We start from the raw sequence: 21334 nt of genomic DNA, 5'->3' as shown, positions 1-21334 counted from the left end.
TAAGCTTTATGGGACAGACCTACCCCCAGTAATTATATGCTAAATTTAACTTCCACAATAATGTGAATTCCAAAAACAACTTTAGGTCTGAGAAAAGGTACATAATTTTCATCAGATTCTAAATGGAACTTGTGACTTACCCAAATGGCTAGAAACCACTTTACATCTCAGTCTTTTGTTTCTACACATTGAGAAACAAGTTTCTATACATAAGTTACAGGGTGTCAGCACATGCCCTAAGGGAGTCACTGCTCTTCGCAGACTCAAATCTAATGCTGACTATGGCGTGTTTTGTCTTCAACAGTGGCTGTTGCTTGTGTGTGGTTTTTGATTCCTAGTTATTGAACCAATGAATGTGTACATTTTATCAAAGCTAATGGTGCAGTGAAAAACTGGATGAAAGTACACATTCTTGGGAAATCACCATGAAGAGAACCCAACCTTTTATCCATTATTTTTTTCCTACTCAGTTGACTATCCCAGACCTATTCACTGCAACCCTACACAGGCAGATAATGAGTTTTTAGGAGATGGTAACATGAATTCTACAAACATTCCCTAAGAAAGGTCTGAAATAGCTCCGAACTAGGAGTCATAACACCTGAATTCAAATCCCAGCTTGATCTCTATGTATCTGAGGAACATAAAGCAATGTGTTTAACATCCTGGGCTTCTCATCCCCACCACGCACACACAAAATGGTAACTATGGGAAGTGATGACTACCTTATTTTGGTAATCTTTTCACAATATATGCATGTATTAACTCATCACTTTGTATGCCTTAAACTTACACAATATTATATATCAATTACATCTCAATAAGCTAGAGAAAAATACAATAAAAATGAAGCACAAAGTCTTTTTAAATGATATTTCAAGACCACCCAATATAACAAAGAAGTTGAGTCCCAAAACTTTTCCAATATTTTTGGACTGTAAAATATTTTGATAATTAAATCTTGCACGTAAAGAGCATCATTTAAAAAACAAGATAAACTAGGTGTAATATTCATTTATTCCTCAAAGTAAAATAGAACCAATAAATGCCAAGTAACACAGGGCAATATGGAGACAATGATTATCAATTTTTCCTTTTGAGGAATTCATTGTCTAATTGGAGTGACAAACTTGTGAACAGATTTTCACCCAGCTGCTATGGGAACACAAAGAAAATGGCAGCTAATTTTGAATGGAGAACCTGATTAAGGCTTTACAGAGAAGGTGACAATAGCCTATGGAAGAAACAAAGGTTTTCTTCTGGTGAAGAGGAGGGAAAGGAATTCCTGGCATTAGAAACAGCAGGCAAAGGGGCATAAAAGTACCTTACGGTCTGCTCTACATCCAGGAGATGGTAAGAACTTTGACTCTTAGTGGAAAGTAATGATGCAAGAGGGGGCTTATAAAGTTAATCTAGACACAATTGAGGAGAAATTGGTTCCAAGCTACGGGTTTTGAACCACATCCTAAAAGAAGTGTGTCCAAAGCATACGGACTGATTCTCAAATGGCTCTCGGTTGGTGCACAGAGCTGGGGGTTGGGGGCGGTCAGGGTGGTAGCGAATTCAGATTCTGCTTTTGCGCAAAAGCATCTCAGCAGCTCTCATACATTCCAGAGTCTGGCTTAGGAATGGGATTAAATTTATCTAATTAATCTTTGCCTGTAGGTGATTCTTTAATTTCAGAGTATGAGTATTGTACACTGCCTTTATATTTAGAGATTAAACATCACTTAATGTTATTATAGAAACTTCTGTTATACTATCTTTTTCTGTTGATTTTGTACTGCATAATTATTGGTCACAAATAAGACTTTCCTCCCAAAGCCCAATTTATAAGCAGTATTGGTGACTAGGAAAAACAATTTCCTTGCTTTTAAATGAGTGCATGTTCCTAACTGAAAAAGAAACCATTTTAACTTAAATTAGAAGAATGTCCTTTTGTTATCGGACATTATAGTTATAAATTCCGTGAAAACCAACTACTCCACTCGAAGTGCAAAGATCAATCTTTGTCTTCCTTAGGCTTCTTGGTGAATGCTAATTAACACTCCTCAGTATAACCTTAACTCTGACTTGCCGGTTCTCCCTGAAGGTCAACAAGCTATTTTAGGAAAAATATGTACAAATCCATACTATGCTTAAATGCAGACATAGCCTATGTTTAAAAAGTGAGTATAATAGGTTAAGTTGAGATCTCCAGTGTGGCTTGGAGATTAAGAAGTTGTTTGTTTCCCAGCTATGGTATTACTTCTAAATAATACCATCTGAAAATGACATCACATAACTGTACAGTAAAAAGAATACATTTAAGAAAAGAGGGAACAAAGTTAGTGGGATTTATTTTATTACAGTGCATTTATTGGTAAGTCAATGTTTAAATAATAAAAGCTCCTCTCAACAGTTCCCACAGTATTTAGGGGCTTCAATTTGATTATCCATCCTTTATGGATACACATTAAGTCAAGGGCCTAGACAAGGTGAGAGCCCTAAGAATTAGCATCATCTACTGTGAGTCTTCTTATTCCTGACTCCTGGCCTCTACTTGATGCTTTTATCATTGGCCCTACTCCCTTAGCCCCTGAGAAAAATAGGTGTTTCACTGGAGGGGTTTAAGAAGACATATTTTTGAGTGAAGAGTAATGACGTAAAACTATACCCATTTTCTGTTAGTGTTAATGAAACCATATTGGCCATTAATCACTGAAAAAACAACACTCTGGTGTTGGTTGTCTACTATACTAAGCTGTGAACCTATGAAAGGAAATTTGTGTGAATAAGTAGTAAATAACATCTACGAGTCACACTTGCGAGGTACGATTGGAAACAAAGTTTGGAAAACAGTCTGGAGATTTTTAACAACTGTGTTATTTTGCCCAAGCTATTATATAATCTCCCCAAGTCACTGGGTTAATATATTTTAATAAATCAAGCAATAACAAAAAACACAAAGGCTGCCGAAGTGAGAGGCAATATATTTCAAGAACATTAGTGGGCCTAGTTCTTCACTGTTGACTATCCTCTAGGCCCATTTCAATGTGAAGATTTTGCTGAACTGTATTGGATTCCCCAATATTCTTTTTTCCAAAAATAATGGTGAATTGGTTTAGGGGAGAAGAGGAGAATGGTATGGTAGGAGATGAAGAGTCAAAAAATTCCAAGCATACTAGATATCACTCAGTCTTCTAAGCCGGAGAGGGAAGTGCCAGAGCACATTATAAATATGATCATGCATCACCCAAAAGTCACTTCTGTGAAGCTGGGCAGGCAGTCAACACTACTCAGATTCTCTTGAGGTTTGTAGAGCTGGTCTTGGCTTTCATAAGATAGATAAACACATGAAAATCCATGGTCTGGTAGCCATCGCAAAAGAAGCAGTACAGAATGGGGGTATGTCTTTGAACCACAAGGAACAGAATCATTCATCAAACCTTGTTTCTCTGCTTTCATGAACCTAGTAATTAGGGAGAGGGGTTTCAGAGCGGGTGGAACATTGTGTACTAGCTGAGAATTCAATTCTTCAAAATATGTTAGGACAGCAAAGGGTTAAATCCAACAAGTAATGTTTCTGAACATTACTTTTAGTGTTACCATCTGTGAGGAACAGCCACTCTCTTTATAATTATCCTCCAAGTCACAAATAAAAAAGCCATGAAATAAACCCTTACTACAATTTTGGCAAAGCCTTAAAAGTTACTTCAGTAATGTCTCCATTTTTTTAAAATGTACGCAATCCTTTTATACCAATTGCCATTGGCCACGACAACCTCCCCCCTGCCACACACACACAGAATAGATACCCTACACATCAGAGATCTCTATAGAAAGACCATGCTGGTAAGTCTATTTTAGATCTTGACCACTTGCTGCTTTTGGTATAAAATCTCTGCTATCATGGGAAAATAGTGACACGTTCACTGAAGAAAGAGAATGTTGTGTGGTTCTACTGCCGGCTGAAACCATGGAGGTGTCCAGCGTGTTTAAGGTCAAGAATGCCCAGCACTTTGACATTCAAACAGTCCTTTATGGGAGGATACAGGAAAAGATATCTCTATTCTATTTTGATGATCAACATTCAGCAAGCTCTGGGCAGTAAGAAAGGAAAACAATTTGGGAATTCAAGAAGCAAGCTGAGCGATGACTCACTTTGACACTCCAAATACTGGTATTTTTCTCTCAGCAGCAGTGCTTAAGGATGCTCCTGGAGTGACATTTTAACCTTTTATAAGGTAAACATTCTTTTCCTCTTAAACAAAATAAATTTCTGCTGCCCCTTAGACACCCTAAATAGATGAAGAAGTCAATTCAGTTGCTGGATTGGGAGACAGAAATGGCAGCAACATAGCTCCTCTGTGCTTAAGTATTGAAGGCTGTGCCATGTAACTAGTAAGGCAGTAAGAAGAGGGAGGGAACTTGGACGGCTAGCATTTGCGGATAAGTTCTTACAATGAATGCTAGTTGTTTTGCCACTTGGAACCTTCTACCCAACAGATATATTCCTGAAGTTTCCTTGAGTGAAGAAATATTCTCTGTGTATGTGTGTGTGTGTGTTTGTTCACCAAGGACTGACTCTCTCACCACTTAATTTCACATGGGAGTCAAACCCACCTCCTAAAGGTAAAAATTTTAAAGGAGAAACTTGAATGCCTGTGGGTACACAACATCTGATTGCAGTGTTTTTGCCTTTTTTCTTTAAAAAATTTTAAAGATCAAATGACTCACAATGTAAAAAGGAAAATCCAAAAAGCCTCAGCCGAAGATTCATGCCAATAGCACAGTAAATGAAATCATACACATACTGAAAGCAACATACAGCTGGACTTCAAAGGAAAGTTTATCTATGATCATTCTAATGTATGTCAATTATTAGTTATGTCAATTCTCATACCGTTGCATTGTATGTCACAGGGATTTCTGTGAATAGATGCTAATAATAATAGATGCTAATAATGTTAATAATGTAAACACAAACATAAAATTAAAAATATGTATGTCTATTCTGCCAGCTAAGACACAGAGGTTTCCTATAACTTCAAGGGCAGTTTTCCTTCTGGTGGTAACACTTTAAAAGTATTCACTTATTTAATGTTATTTCTGAAAGTCAGTTTTCATAATCCATGTTTATTTAATTTTTAACAAGTACTCATTATAAGTGTGTCCTCATCACTGTGCTACTTTTCACTACGTTATGCTAATTTTGCTCTATAATCTTTCAGTTACACAATTGTAAATACACTGAACATTATCTTCATGTTGTCCCTACTATGTGGGTTGCCAGATATCCTATCCTCTCTCTTCCTCAACCCCTATATATATACCCAACATGTTCTGTATTTAATGATTTTTTTCCTGTGCTCTTTAGGGAGTTTGTCAGGGTACCCGAAATGGCCTACATTCAGCTTTTCATTAAATAATTTTAAAATATAAAAGGTATTTCAAAATATCTTTAGTGGTGTTTAAATGACAAATGACAACACTACCTGAGAATTATATCTCCACAACTGAAGATCTGAACAACTCCTATAGTTTGAGAGAAGATCAAAAGAGAAGCTTGCAAACAACAAGTACATATTTTTCATATTGAAGAATAAAAACACCACTGTTTGCCCAAAGTGTCCAGTCAGAGATAACTCCTGGTCAGCTCTCACGTGCTGAGAAACTCAGCCAATCAGGCGAGCCTCCTGTCGCTCATGCTTCTAAAAGCCAGCCGTCAATAGGACTTTACTCCAGTGATCACAGCAAGGCAGCTAAGATCTACCACGCCCTAAGCATTCCAGCTTCTGACAGACTCCCAGCCCCTGAGCGCCAGGTTTCCAAAATATTTACATAAAATCAATTGGGCATCATTACAGGAGACCGTGCCTTATGACGATAGGTCTCCTTTGCAGTCAATGAGGAGTCTGCAACAGCTATCAAGTTCAATTATTATTAGTTCACAGCTCTTTCAATGATTCACCTATGTTTATGGTTAGTTTTGAATTGGACGTGAGTTACAGGCAAAATGACACACTGACATGAGATTATCATATTCAATTCTTCAATTCTGGTAGTTGTTGCTATCATCAAATTTTTATTTGTGTATATATAAACACAACACAAACCTTGTCAACATTCAAGCATAAATTTTGTGATGAATATTTTAAACACTGGACAATTATTTAAATGAAGAAAAAGAATTTAAATTTGTGCAGGAAAGAACTGTTTAGTCAATATAAACAAAAGATGGAAAGTGAGATATAAGTCAGCATACAATACAGCTAAGCAGAAGAGATGATTTCCTCAACTAGTACTGAAGAAAAGCAATTAATAAAATTCAGAAGATAACGTAATAACAGCAGAAGTTGTAATGGCTGTCTGCTATGTATACCACCAGTTTTACAGCTAAAACGGCTGCACATACTTCTACCAGAAGCATTTTCTGATTCCGAAACTGCAAGCAAATTTTCAAGTGTCAAAAGGAAATCTACAAAAATAAAAAATGCAACAGTTCCATTCACCTTTACAGAAATTATCAAAGATATAAATGCCTCACCTTTTTATGTTATAGCCATGGATACAAGTTATCATAAGGTAGAAAAAAAAATTCCCCTTTGCTTGTGCAATATTTTTCTCCTGAAAAAGCCTTGCTTATAAGGCTATTCCAAGGAAAAACCTTCCACATAAGACTTCAGGAACAATAGTAAATTTTTTGCAGAGACTCTTTTATTGAATTAGAAGTTAATAAGAAAAAAACGTACACCTTTTGGTGGATATAATCCAAATTGAAATTTGCTGGGTATTTATGTAAAGGTGCAGACAATGTTTATTCAAAGGTGAAACAAAATATGAATAATTTTGTGGAAGATGTTGGCTGTCCTTCTCATGTTCTGTGTTATACTGCTGAAACAGTATTGATGTTCTTCCTATTGACATTGAACTAATTGTGATGATATTTTTCTCTTCATCATTTATTCTGTTCAGTTGCTCAAAGGGAGCAATTAAAGGATTTTTGTGATTTTGTTTATATTCAGTATTCTTCAATTCCCACATTCAAAAACCTGTTGGGTCTCTTTAACAGATGCAGTTGGGGACATCTCAATTTATTTGAAGCACTAAAATCATACTTTAATTCTAAAGAAAAGAGCCTCCCAAATTCTTGTTAAGATTTTTAATAATCCATTGAGTGAAGCCTACTTATTTCTTGTTCATAGTTCTTAATATCTCTTTAGTAAATTGAAAGAAAATCACTGTTATCAATGTACTGTTGCTTAAAAGAACTTGTTGAATGTGTTAAAGAAAGAACTAATAAAAATGTATTCCTTAAAGTATCAGGGCTGTTATTAAAATGGACACTATTACTTATGAACAGGAAAGATTCAACTCATAATGAATAATTATCATGGCCCTTGCCATGATTTTTGTTTGGATTAGATTTCATCCTCTGAATAATTTAATTTTTTACATGTGTGTTATTAAATAATCACCAGTATGAGAACATGTGGACTCATGAAATGAAGAGGAAGGAAATGAAAACTCATGGCAATGCTGTTTTTTGTTACTGGAGCACATTTTTAAAAGCCATTGATCACTACATACGGAGGAACACTGGAAAAGCAAGTTATGTCTTGAAGATGGTATTTCGTGTTTCAAAACATCAAATCTGAAGAACAATTCTCAGAGTTGTTAACTTTATGCAAACAGATATTCAGTCTACTGGCTCATAATATTAATGTTTTCTCATGAATGAATGTTCAATGGACAAAATAAATAAGTTGCATGTGACCAGTATAGAGCTACGTTACAATGTAAATAGAAGGTTGACTGTAACTGCAAGAATTTTTTTAAGCAAATTGTGCAAAATATGAAACTGTTAAGAAGAGCCAGGTCTCAGGGAAATGGTATTACAAAAAGGTATGCAATTTAGATACACAGCTAAACAACAAATGGTGTTTTTAATAGAAACGCATCCCACACAAGATTTTAAAATCTCTGTGTATATATACATAGGCAAATTAGAAATAATTCTAATTTAACTGGGTATCCTGTATCCTATTTGCTAAATCTGGCAACCCCAGCTGGGGAGTGTGACCAACTAGGAAACATTTTAATGTTGTTTCTTGCATTGGGTTTCACAGATTGAGAGCATGGTATAATTCAAATCTCAGGACTCCATGAGAGAAGAGCTATTGATACTAATTATTAAGGAAGATTATTCATTTTAAGAATATTAATTTTTTCCACCAAGTTCCAAGAGAGATAGACAGCTTTTTTGGTTTGTTCATTTGGTAAGCATTCCTATCGGTTGAAGATTGTCATTTTTGAGTACCTGACTTAATGTGTGTGTGTGGGGACGGGAGGGGTCTCAGCTTCAGATCATACACTTGTCAAGTTCAAGTCCTATTCCGTAGTGGAGTTGATACTAGTGAAGCTTGGAAGTTTCTGGGTTAGACACACTTCCAAGGCAGCTTTGGCTTCTGAGTAGATTTTCTACTTTTATTGTATTATTTATCTTTTGTGAGGATTTTTGTTGTGGTGGTGGTTCTGGAGGACTTCCTTTACATTCTTGTGAACTCAGTAATGCTTTTCAAAGTTTGTTGGCTCTAATTTACCCAGCATTTAGGTGTTTTGTGGTAGGAGAGGGTTTGAATTTCAGAATATCTGATCTTGTTAAACTGCAGCCATTGACATTTTATAAAGTCCATTTCTAAACACTGAATTAAAATTGAGCTTCCTAGTAAATTTTAAAACACATCTCCTGTGAAACACTTTTGGGGATTTCTTGTAATTTTAAAACTGATTTTAATATTTCTCAGAGTAAGGCATGAACATTCTTTTAGAAGTCGTGTTAAGGAGTCAATAAGTTCTATAAGTCTTAAAAAGAGCCATCTCTTAACTGCACATCCTTTCTTCCACATGCCCTGCCTCACGGAAACAAACATTTTACCCTTTCTATTGGCCCTGTGCCATTCATTTATTCATAATATACCACGTGATCCAACAGAACTGTGCTCCATTAAGGTGAGAATTGGATCTTCCACTTACATTAGCATCTTTCCTATCTTTTGTAGAGTTTGACTTGCTTGGAGGGATGGGTATCCATAATTATTAACAACTACTAATTATATTCTCTGCTTCAGGCACAATCTCTATTACTTCTATTAGACTGTATGTTTCCTCAGCAGATCAAGAATTCAGTTAATTTTGAGGTCAGATTATGCAATAATTACATGGTCTTCTACTTCCTAGTCAAGAAGAAGAATGATAGTAAAGCTTGTTTATTAAGCACCTACTATGTGCTCAGCTCAGAAATGCTTTATAAATATCACTACTAATCCCCACGCACAACAGCCTTACAGAGAAGGTATTTTATGCTTGTTTGGTAAATGAGGATGCTCTGGTTATGTGTAGTGGTCATTTCCTTATGTTTCTTCCCAGGTCATGATGATATTTTTAACTGACCTCGCACTCCCTTTGGGTGGTCCTCTTTTGTCCTCCAAATATGTTTTACAAAATAGACCAAATTGTTCTGGAGACATAGAAGGATAAAACAGATATACCACCATAGTTGCCTGAATTTCTAAATTTCTAGTGTCTTTTCATTTTCTGGTAAGAGGTCTCACTACTGCTGTGGGGTTCCATAAGATACCCTGAATCTTGACAACTTCTCTTACAAGCTATGCCTTGAAAGGAATGTATACCTTTTAATCAAAAACTAATATTAACTTGCTCAGGATCATATGACCAGGAAGTAACAGGGTCAGGATTTAAGCCCAGTTCTCTGTGACTCCAAAGCCAGTGTTGTACCATTGTAATATATATTCACTTCAAGGTGCTGCAGCTCAAATTCCTAAAATTCACATATTTGATCCCAATGAAAGCTACATTTTTTTAAGTATATTAAAAAAGTTAACCAGCTGCTAACATAACTTTCAAATTTCTAGAAGGAAATTTAAATTTTCGGAGAATATGAATCACCACAGATAGCCTGTTTAAACGCCTACTAGCATGGTTGATGTTAACAATGAACTCTAAAATTTTAATGTTAAAAAAAATAGGTAGTAAAATCAACATGGTAGATGTATTGAATTAGAAAGCACAAAAATACCCATGTTACAGTTTTACACTGATAACACCTGTAGGTAGAAATGAAATTGTGTTTGTGGGTGTGTGTAAAAAAAGTAAAATCAATTTCATAGTCTAAACTACAGGTTATTTAAAGGAAACATATATTGAAAAGACATTTAAGGTGATCTCTAGAGAATTTCTGTTCTCTTGCTAAATAATCAACTACTTATAATTAACCAACTCATATTTAACCTAAGTATGTAGCTTAGATTTTATTTCTCCAAAATTATCATCAATCACGGTTCATTACCTTTAAATCTTCACATTTGGTTCAAAGCTTCTTTCTTTCTTTAATCCTCCACTAAGTCAAACTGCTTACAAATACATTTTACAAGAAATCCATACTAAAGGAATGACAACTTGTACTTTTCATTTGTGCTTAAGCTTGCCTTGTTCTGTAACTGCTATTTTGAAGTAATGGTTATACATTCTCAGTTATCTGATACAGAGAGGACTTGTTTACAAAGTACAGAAGAACAGTGTACAAGATACACCATTTCACAACTGTGTAATTACACCAACCAAAGCTTAAGTTAATGAGTTTCCTAAATGGCTTAGGAAGAGAGATCACAGTATGAAAAGCATGGTTTGAAAGGGATGGAGATTATCTAGTCCATCAGAGCTCTATCTCAACTATTCCAGAAAGATAGTTTTACACCCTATTTTCAAAAACTGTCCAAGAAAAAGATTCCAAGTTAAAATGTGTATGAACAAATAATCCCCCAAATGATTCTATTACTGATTTTTCATGTGTGAAATGGCACTGGAGACGTGGCTTATGAATCTGAAATGACATTTGAGCCAGTTATTTTCTTGAAAATGTATGGTTTCATGTGAAGAGTCCCTATTAAGAAATTCTAAGGGTAAAGTCACAGAGCCATTGCCTGAAAACTTGCTTAACCTCATCAAGATTAGAATGCATATTTGTAAGCATTCAGTCACTATTGGTTCTCAGAAATCAATCACCCCACTGTTAGTCTGCCAATACTCACTTGGTCTCAGGTTTCATATTTATCAATTAGAACAGGTGAGGAAAATTCCCAATGTTATGGAAAAGTGGATATTAAGTGAATATCACCCAATATTAAGGAGATGTGCCAATTTTGAGAAAGAAATACAGAATATCACTCTTCACTGTTCTCCTAGAGTATATGTTGAACTCAGCCTTTTCAATCTAATGCCCATCTTTCCCTCATCCCACCTCCATATTGTGGGTGTTTATCTGGATAGCTTTCTGGATAGCTTTACTTAGGAAATTGCTTTACTAAGATGATGTTTTCCTCTTCCCAACATTGCAAATGTTTGTGTCTGGGCACCAAGAATCCTTTTTCCAGCCTGGCCATTCTATTAATATGTAAAATGTAGTTAATGTCTCAGGGTTTAAAGAATCAGTTTCAGTCTGTATTCTTTGCTCTATAATCTTCTACTTGATAGTGTTTGCAGCACTTGTCACACTAAATACCAACAGTGGGCATTCAGTAATTACTTGTTAGTTATGATAAATAAAACAAGCAAGATTTATCTTCAGGGAAATAAGCAATACTTCATGTAGTATGAAGAGAAGATGTACTACAATAATCTAATCTGTAAACTCTATTTCAAGGACCCAGAGGCTGAATTTACTGAATTACCAAAGGCTGATATAAGATAGGCAAGATTCCCCAGTATTATTGTGAACCGTACCCCTTGGAGGTGTGGAAGGCCATGCCTGGGGACAAATTTCATTTGTAAGCAACTGGCTTTTGGTAAGTACAGCTTAATGGAGAAAAAGGCTGAAAAATAAGAATATAAATCCTGTGATACAGCAGTTTGATAGTCTCAAACTCAGATTTAATTCCTGGAATGGATTTTGTTCCTGGAATGGGAAAGCAATCAGAAAATGCAAGAGTCACGAAAGGAACCATTAGCAGAGCTGAACAGTCACTCAAACCTTACATCTTAGGAACCCTAATGCCATCATAAAAGCCAAACTCCCAACTGGACATGTGGGAGTCTCTGCAAAACTCAGACCAAGAATTAATCAAGGCCACAAATGGCTTTCACCTTAAACAATGCTATGCGTCAAAAGCAGAGTTTTTAGGAGCACAGAGCTTTAGGAGCACAGGGCTCTTCTGCGCACACATCACTGATATGAGATGCAGCTGTTTACCAAGAAGCCCAAATTCAAAACCACACAGTGGAAGAACTTTTGCCAAAACAATAAGGTATTGCATAGTCGTAGAAGCATAGGTTCCAAAAGCTAGTTTGTTGGGGCTTGAAAACTGTAAAACTATTTTGGATTTTTTAATAGCTCCTTAGTTAAGAACGAACAGATAGTTCCAAAAGGTAGTAAACACCATCAACAAAATACTGCACAGAAAAGGTCTTATATACAGCCTACATCCATTCACACTTTTTCCTCTGAAAACTGGAATACCCTGGCTCCAAGTATTCTCACTTGAAAAAAGAGAACTCAGATGGACTTATACATCAATGGGGAGATGTATGCACCTTGGGTAAAGACAGAACTAAAAGAAAAGTTTTGTCAAGCAAACAAGGAAACTAGTAATATGGCTCATTTTAAAAGATGATTTCTAGACTCAGTGGAAAGGAAAGGTGCCCAGGAGCCTGCCAGGAGCACAGCAGGGTGGCTGGGCAGTAGGGAGTACAGCTCAGTTCTGCTGCCAGTTCAGTGGTGGTGTTTAGCCCGGCAGCCAGGTGCGTGATGTAAATACAAGCTACCCCCGTTCTCATCCTCCTCCAGATGGTGGAGTCTTTGGCTGCCCCACCTGTGGACTCTAGGAGTGCATAATTAAATTCCTGGCTATCCTAGACTTCAATGGGCAAAGTATTCAGTCTCTCTTCATAAGTCCAGGCTTAAGGGAATTCTACTTTGGTCTGTTTCTTCACAGTGGTGTAGAGGATGAACATATAACAAAACCAGCATCTTGTAGCCTTGATCCTAAAAGGATTAAGAGCAAAGTTTGTCCTCAGTAACATCTTTTATGAATAGGACCTTCCACCAAAGCTCAGGGACAGGTTGTCAAAACAATTGAGTTTTTCAACAAAGTGTTGTCAGATATGCTGGTATGTGGATAGTTGTTGCTACCTCTGTTATACAGAAATTATACAACTAGCTTATTTGAAGTTGCTGTAAGTTTTCCTTCTTCTTTGGAAGCGGTGATATCAGAATCTTTGCAGCGAGGCTCGTTTTGTTTCATAGGCCTGCCTGGCACTTGTCTGTGAGGCCCTGAACCTTGGCCTCTGTCAACAGCTTCTCCATTTCCTCGTGGCTCTCAGGCAATGAGACTGCCACATCATAAAGGCAGTTGAGTATCTTACCTAAGTGATTCCTGCATTGTTTATTTGCATTATAGAACATATTTCTTTTAGTGTCCAAGTATAATCTATATCTAATAGTGAATAGTATTTTTGCAAACTGTGAAAAAACAAATCCATCGATGAGTTCATTAGTCTTAAATAACTAGGTAACTGGTGTTTTAGATGCTTTGTGTCATGTAAAAATCCTTGGTGACTTGTTAAATGCATGTTTAAAATGCTTTAATAACACCAGAAAAAAGTTGGTTGGTGTTTTTGTATGAATGGAGAACAGACTTTTTTTATTTCACACTATTTTAAATAACGAAATATCTGACACGTTTTCAGAAGTAAATTAGATTTAAGTAATAAAGGAAGCTTATTGTTTAAGCTGTTATCTCTTCTGTAAAGAACTATAGTAATCTTTCCCCTCTTTATCTGACAGGCCACAATTAGATGAATATGTTTATTGTTTATTCTATGATTAGTCCCCAAAGGATTTGCTTTAATTATATAAAATATAATTTTTATATAATTAATTATATAAAATTATATTTATATAATTTTATATAATTAATTATATAAAATTATATAAATATAATTTTATATAATTAATTATATATAATTATAAAAAGCATATTTAACTGGACCATTAAAACAAGACCACGTGATTTAAAGAAATGCTTCTTTCTATGTTAAATAAGGATGATTTCAGCAATTAAGCACAGGATTAGCTCTGAGGTTCCTGAGAGCCAAAGAAACAAGAGAAACAATATGTATTACATAATTTTTGCAAGCTGGTGAATTGAAGCATACCAGTATTGGCTGGAGTAAATTTATTTCCTGTTGTAGTGAATTATACACATGTAAATTAAATTAATGCAAAATGTTTTGAGATGGCAAAATGTTTGCAACTATGAAGTAGCATTAGATTCTATTATAGAGAGAGACCCCAATTCCACTAAACCATTGCTGCTAAAAAAAATGATCATTCAGTGAGAAGAATGACACTGGTGTTTGGTTTGCCAAGGAAACTCCACGTAATGAATCAGCTTCTGGTAGATTATATTTGATTCCACCATTTTGACATGGTAATACTGCATTCGAGACAAGTTATCATTTACATCATTTCATTGTTATATATTTATATCAATGAATCCACAACATCTAGTGAACATAACAATACTGTCTTCCTTTGAAACTAAAGAAAGCAATGTGTTTATGATATGGAGAATGTCATAAGCATTATTATAATAAGCACCAGCAGCCACCATCTCTTCAGCCACGTGGATGTCACTGAAGCATGATAAAATCATTTAGGAGGAAAGCCAGTCTGATTTACTAAATAGAGTCATGCAAATAGTGTTTCCTGAGAAACAAAATTTGATTCCATTTAAGAATATACAGTAGGTCAGTGTGGGCTACAAAACAAGGAGCTGTCTAACGCAGTTCTCTAGGGAAGTGGGTTTAATGACCTAAATAATAACAAATGGTAATTAGCATACTAGCCATCTGTGGATAAATACATGCTTTTGAAGTGCTTAAGGGCACTAGAGCAGCCTGTTCACTTAACTAGTTTAAAGATTCCCTCCCAAAGCCTTGTTTGTACCACTAATTTATACTCCATATGGAAAAAGGAAGAATTTCAGATATAAAGATAACATGATTTTAGGCCACACATTTCACAGAGTGGATCCTAAATCCATGGATTACCATAATGGAAACAGGAAAATTTAAAATAATGAAAAATAAAGCTGAATAATTTGGACTCCAAAGTAGAATATGGCTGTCCTCTGCAAACAGATCCCTTGGAGCTTGTTGAGCTTTGTGGGTAAGGAAATTACATGCAGTACGTTTTATTTACTTGGGCATGGCAGTACCTAGGGGGGCACGCATTTTCATATTTTCTCCTAATGTATTGAACTATGTGCTTTGTAGCAGACCTCAGAGAGCTGGCAGAGCGGAAAGCCAAGGTTAGTTGTACAATCCTTTTTGTGACAGCAACACAGTGTGAAAAGACATCTGTGTTGACATTGCCAAGTGTGTGCTACATGATCAAACCCTTCATAGTTAAGCTTACTCCCAGAAGACATAGATTTCTCAACACAATAAGTAGCCAGGTGCCCACAAACCCTGAGATCCTAAAAATTCTGGCCAAGTTGATTTAATTCTGTGGTCTCCTGCTGAAAATTGTGTTGATTCACATTCGTGGCATGATGATGGGGGACTGGAGGAGGGGAGAGCATCGGGGTGAATAGGGCTTGATGTGTTTGCTCTCCAATCAGTGTCACTCAATCAGTGTGCATAACAATTAGCATCTTACTAGGGTGTTTGCTTTCTTCTCTTTTCGTACTGCATAATTTGGTACTTTATTATATCACCTCATGTTCTTTAGCTGCTTCATGTAGCATTCATTTGGAAGTCACTTCTCAGAAAAACTGAAAAAGAAAACTCTAGCCGAGAAGAGGAAGTTATCTATGGAAAACCCAAGTCCTCATTCATAGCTACTCACATTCTAACTTTACGCAAAAATCTATCAAGTCTGCTTTGTCTGTCTGTACCAGGTTAGAAGCAGCAAAACGGAAGAACCCATAATGTGTTACATAAGGCGAGTGGAAAAGGCATATTAAGAGTAGCAAATAATAACAGCTAACAGGGTAGGAAGAGATAAATAAGCTATACAACTTGGGTAGCAAAACTTTATAGGCAAACATTTTCTCAGGTTGCATTCTTAAGAAACGGATCCTTAAATAATGATTCAAGTGCAAGAAATTATGAAGAAAAGAGCAAAGAAAAGAGGAAGCAAAACAGAAAGGGTAAAAAACCGAGAAAAGGTGTAATTGCACCTAAAATTCCAGCCTCGGCCTCACCCCACGAGAAGCTACGTAGAATACATTGCACCTCAGAGTCTGTCCTATCTCGAGGCCAAAAACCTTGGCTTTTTTGTTTCTTATTAGTCATTTACTGGTCTAGGGCCATGAGGGCTGGTTGGCATAAGGGGGAATTATCCGGTGTTCCAGCAGAAGCAGCAGGATGGGCTCACAGCACCAGTAAAAGGGGGTCTGGTTAGGTCATCAATTACATCCATCTCCATGTGCCTGAGGCATTTAATGTCTCTACCAATCATTGAGGTCAAGAATTGTTCCTTGTTCAATATCAAAAACAGAGGTCTATGTGCAATAAAAATCATTTATTTTCATAATGAGGAGGCTGAGTTAATTTAACTCAATAAATGCTCACCCCTACTTCTGGGGTCAAAATAACAAAGGATGTACAGTAGAAAGATCATAGGATTCAGGAATTACAGGTTCAAGTCCTTCTCTACTGCCATTGGATACCTATATGATCTTAATGTCTGTCCTTAGTTTACTTTGTTGATATGAATGGCTTCTTTATACCCCAATTCAACAAATCCCATACATCCCTCTAAAAAAAAAGGAAACCCACAATCAAGTGTCAAAGTGAGAGAGCAGTTGAAAAGTCCTGCTGACAAACAGAAAATACTAAATAAATATCAACTAAAAACAAAAACATAAATAGATTCAGCCAATATTACATTTGGCTGTTAATGACAAAGACCCTGATGTGGTAAAGGGCCATTTATCAAGAGCCTAATGTATTTTCAGACACAATATTATATGTTTTCTTAAATTTCTGAGATTATCCATAAACATATCAAGTTGCGAGCTTATAATGTAGTCATTTTTTTCTAATAGTTTAACTATGTATACAATTAACATGAGTGATTGTTATTTCGATTGTCTGTATACTTAAAATGTGTCAGTACTTAGAGTTTATAATTTTCCAGAGAAGAGTAAATAAATCCAGTTAAGGTATACTTTATAAATGTTTTAGTTTTAGGGTTTCTTTTTTCATTTAAAAATTGGAGGGTGGGTTCTAGGGAGTTGTGTAGAAAAAAACCTTCCTTTTCTAATGTATTTGTCAGCATTTTTAGAAAGATCCATATTTAGATTTTTGAAGGCAATCCTGTATCTGCATACAGACAGCTGAAATGACAATTTTAAAACAACAAACCCTAATCCCTAGTGACTGTACATCTGTGTCACGAAACAATCACATAATCTGGCATGATTAAAAGGTTTGCTGATCAGAGCTCTACAGCTGAGAGCCAAATACGGCAAAGTATGATCTAGTTTTCTCCTTCACAAATGCAAATAAAGACTGGCACACAGACCAGAGAAAAAAGTTGTTCTTACACAATTTAGGTCCATACAATTTTGGTTGAAGAAAACGTCCAGTAGCAATAATTTCTTTGAAAATTCAAGTTTTCAGGCACACACCATTAAGCCAAAGTTTCCGATTTTATAAATATGTGCTCAAAATGAAAACACAGGATGTCATGTTTTACATAACCTGGAAAAATACTTTAAACACCGTTATCCTCTACATCAAATTAATAATGAAAGTCTACATGAAATTAGAAAAAAAATGATGACTAGTATTTTAAGTAACCATTCAATAATAATACTGATGATGTAAAGATATTTGCCTGCTTGTATATATTTTCCAGAAAGTAATACTGTCTTTGTCCTTGTCTCTATAGTATCTAGCCCTAGTCCCTGGCCCACAATTAGCATTCATTCAAGGTTTTTAGTTGAATGGATGAATGTCGTTTGAATGGGTAAAGAAATTCACAAACATGAAATGATTGTCAAGAAAATAATTCTAGGAATCATAGCAACTTCTGGCCTAACGTCTACAGAATACTAGAAGTTGCAACCACATTAGTATAAATATTCCACTGGACCAAGGAGGAAATATATTTTAGCATGGCAATTATTTTTTAAAGATACAATTCATACTGTCATATATGCCTGATTATAAATCTTGCATTCCCTTCCACAACTGTCTCCTCTGAAAAAGCAAAATACACCAAGGATGGAATTCTGATGTCGTAAGATTGACTTCACTAACCCAGATATTTTCTTACTTGCTGCAGATATGGCAGCGACTTTGGATCAGGCTCAGACCACACAGGATACTGTTATTTGAATTTGTTCTTTGGCACAGCTCCTGGTTTTTTGTTTTTTGTTTTTTGGGTTTTTCTGCGGTACGCGGGCCTCTCACCGCTGTGGCCTCTCCCTTTGTGGAGCACAGGCTCCAGACGCGCAGGCCCAGCGGCCATGGCTCACGGGCCCAGCTGCTCCGTGGCACGTGGGATCCTCCCAGACCGGGGCATGAACCCGCGGCTCTCGCATCGGCAGGCGGACCCCCAACCGCTGCGCCACCAGGGAAGCCCTCCTGGTAATTTTGATGTATCCCAGCAATGTCCCCAACAGCAAAGCTGAAAAGTCCTGCTGTCTGTATTTTTACTGAGATGTTGAATATAATAGAGACCGGTTGGTTACAATCACCTGCACCTACTAAGGCTCTGGGTTTGAATTCTTTCTTCTTTCTATTTTTCTCCACCTCTTCCTTTTACTCTATTTAATCTTTTTTTTTTTTTTTCTTGAATTTCATCCTTGGAGTTTTCATCCTGAAGATTTCCATTTCTGAATATTAAACCATGCAAGTTCTGTATGTCTTTTCCAATATGACTTTCTATATGTAACTAACTAAATTCCAAGTGGCAGGACAGACTGCTTAACAAAGTGACACGTATTCATTCTGGTCACTGCAAAGCTCAACTGTTCCAAATGTATGCTTAGGCACTACAATGTTAGGTGGGGGGGGGACCAAATACATAAAGGAGGCACTGAAAGACACAGTACCCCCGTAATCCTGAAATTCAAAAGCACCTTCTAAATTAACTGTGCCCCGACAACTGTGTTTCTTATGAGTTAAGGAAACCTAACCTTTGTTCTTCATAGGAGCTCCAGTTCAACTTGGATTATCTTTCAGGGAGATAAATCTCCTGAGGAAGGTCCAAATGACATTTTATTTTAAATTAAGATTAGAAACAATGACATTTTATACTCCTAATCATGTGTTTTTCAATAGATAATTATAAAGGACACCATGGTTTTAACATTTAGCTTATTTTCAGAAGACTAAAAAGGGTAGGAAGCATTTTTATTTAACAATGGTAGCACTTAGAGACAAAGAATTTTATCTGAAATCTAGTATCACTGTTGTAATTTTTGCTAAAACATTAATCTGCAGTGAGCATTCATGGAGAATTATTTCTTTGAAACAAGCATCTCTGAAATCCTCAAATACATCTAGTTTGATAATACTGTATTTATATACATGTCTGTCATTCACAATTCTAATGAACCAACAGGTGTATGTATATACAAAGAGACATAATATGCAAGAATGAGAGAAATTTATTATTTGTCAGGTATAAGTAATGTTAGCTATCACTTGAACACTTTATATGTGCCAGATACTGTGCTAAGTATTTTTACACACACGTAGGTAATCACAGCTTTTATCCCCATTTTATATATGAGGGAACTGAGATGTGGATATGCTATGTGGTGGAATTAGGGATTCAAATTGAGGGATGCCTGAATCCAAAAACATATTTTTAAGTCACTAAACTTGCACTGTACAATATGATAGCTACCCATCACACAAGGCTGTTGAGGAATTGAAATGTGACTAGTATATATTGACATGAGCTGTGAGTATAAAATGCACACTGGATTTCAAGCATTAGTATGAGAATAAGAAATATATAATACATTTTTTTTTTACAGATGAGATGTTGAAATGATATTTTGTCTATACTGGTTTAAAGAAAATATATTATTTAAATTACTTTCACCTGCTTCTTTTTTCTTTTCAGTGGGGTTACTAGCCATTATAAATTGATTGACATGTACACAGTGCTATGTTTAAAATAGATAACCAACAAGAACCTACTGTAAAAAAATTAATTAATTAAAAAATAAATAAATTACATATGGAGTTCTCATTTGTGGCTTCACTATATTTCTACTGGATCACGTTGCACTAAACTACAATATATAGGCTCCATTTTTCTTTGACAAATTAGGGAAAGACTCAGAACTGTTAACATCCTGCTTAGTGGGCCTTTACCTCTTACTCATGCTTGCATCTCTATCATGGCAGAATTTATTTCTTCACTTTAATGTAGTTATTTATATTGTATAATATAAATCAAAGGTCCTAGAAGTCAGGCTCTGAGTTTTCATCCTACAATACGAAGGAAAAGGGAAAGGAGCTTTAATGTGAATAACAATCTTTTAGGCTTGATAGCCCTGTCAGCCTCCCCTCCCCATAGGCTGTTCTCACATCACTTAGAATGGAACCAGGAATGCCCTCATCAGGATTGCTCCGGGGTGGACAAACTACAGCTTGTGGCCAAATCCAACCCACCATCTCTTTTTGCAAATTATTTTTTATCTAAACAGTCACACATATTTATTTAGGTACTGTTGAGTAGTTCTTCCAGAGACCTTTGACCCTCAAATCCTAAAATATTCACTACCTGGACCTTTATAGAAAACACTTGCCAGTCCTGAAGTAGCTGATGCCACCATTTAGAGCTGATCCCTTCCTTTCGGCAATTTACATCTTAGGGAACAAACCCACTAGAATTACATTACAATCTGATGAAATAACAAACCCTTTTAAAGCTATTTGAAACTCCAATTTGTTTCACATTGTGTTTCAAGGATGCTTACATTTTAATAAGCACTTCTAGAATAAGAACCCTGGAATCCTTACAAGACTTTGTGATTATCTCTCCGTTAAGATATTGGGGCTGAGAAGAAATTTTGTTATGTCCTCTATCCTGACACCAGCTGAGGCCTAGAAAGTTCAGGATTTCAAGACTTAAAATGGGCATGTCCAAAATAGCTGCTATAATACTTCCAAGAATAGAGAATTCACTCTGGAGAAAATGAAGTATGCTTATGTTCTGGGCAGTGAGCTCTTTAAAGCCACTTTGTTATAGAATAAAGGGTAAAGAAATCAATAGAGATATAATATCATTACTAATGTG

At 36.0% G+C, this 21334-nt stretch overlaps 1 pseudogene; it reads right to left on the bottom strand.

Annotated features, from left to right (window-relative positions):
• Positions 1–12769: 12769 nt before the first annotated feature.
• Positions 12770–13462, bottom strand: LOC114884436 (annotated as a pseudogene).
• Positions 13463–21334: the final 7872 nt, after the last annotated feature.

The sequence above is a fragment of the Monodon monoceros genome, unplaced genomic scaffold (genome assembly GCF_005190385.1).
Source record: "Monodon monoceros isolate NGI ecotype Baffin Bay Population unplaced genomic scaffold, NGI_Narwhal_1 Super_Scaffold_5, whole genome shotgun sequence".
Classification (NCBI taxonomy): Eukaryota; Metazoa; Chordata; class Mammalia; order Artiodactyla; family Monodontidae; genus Monodon; species Monodon monoceros.
This window is presented reverse-complemented; position numbering and strand designations above follow the sequence as displayed.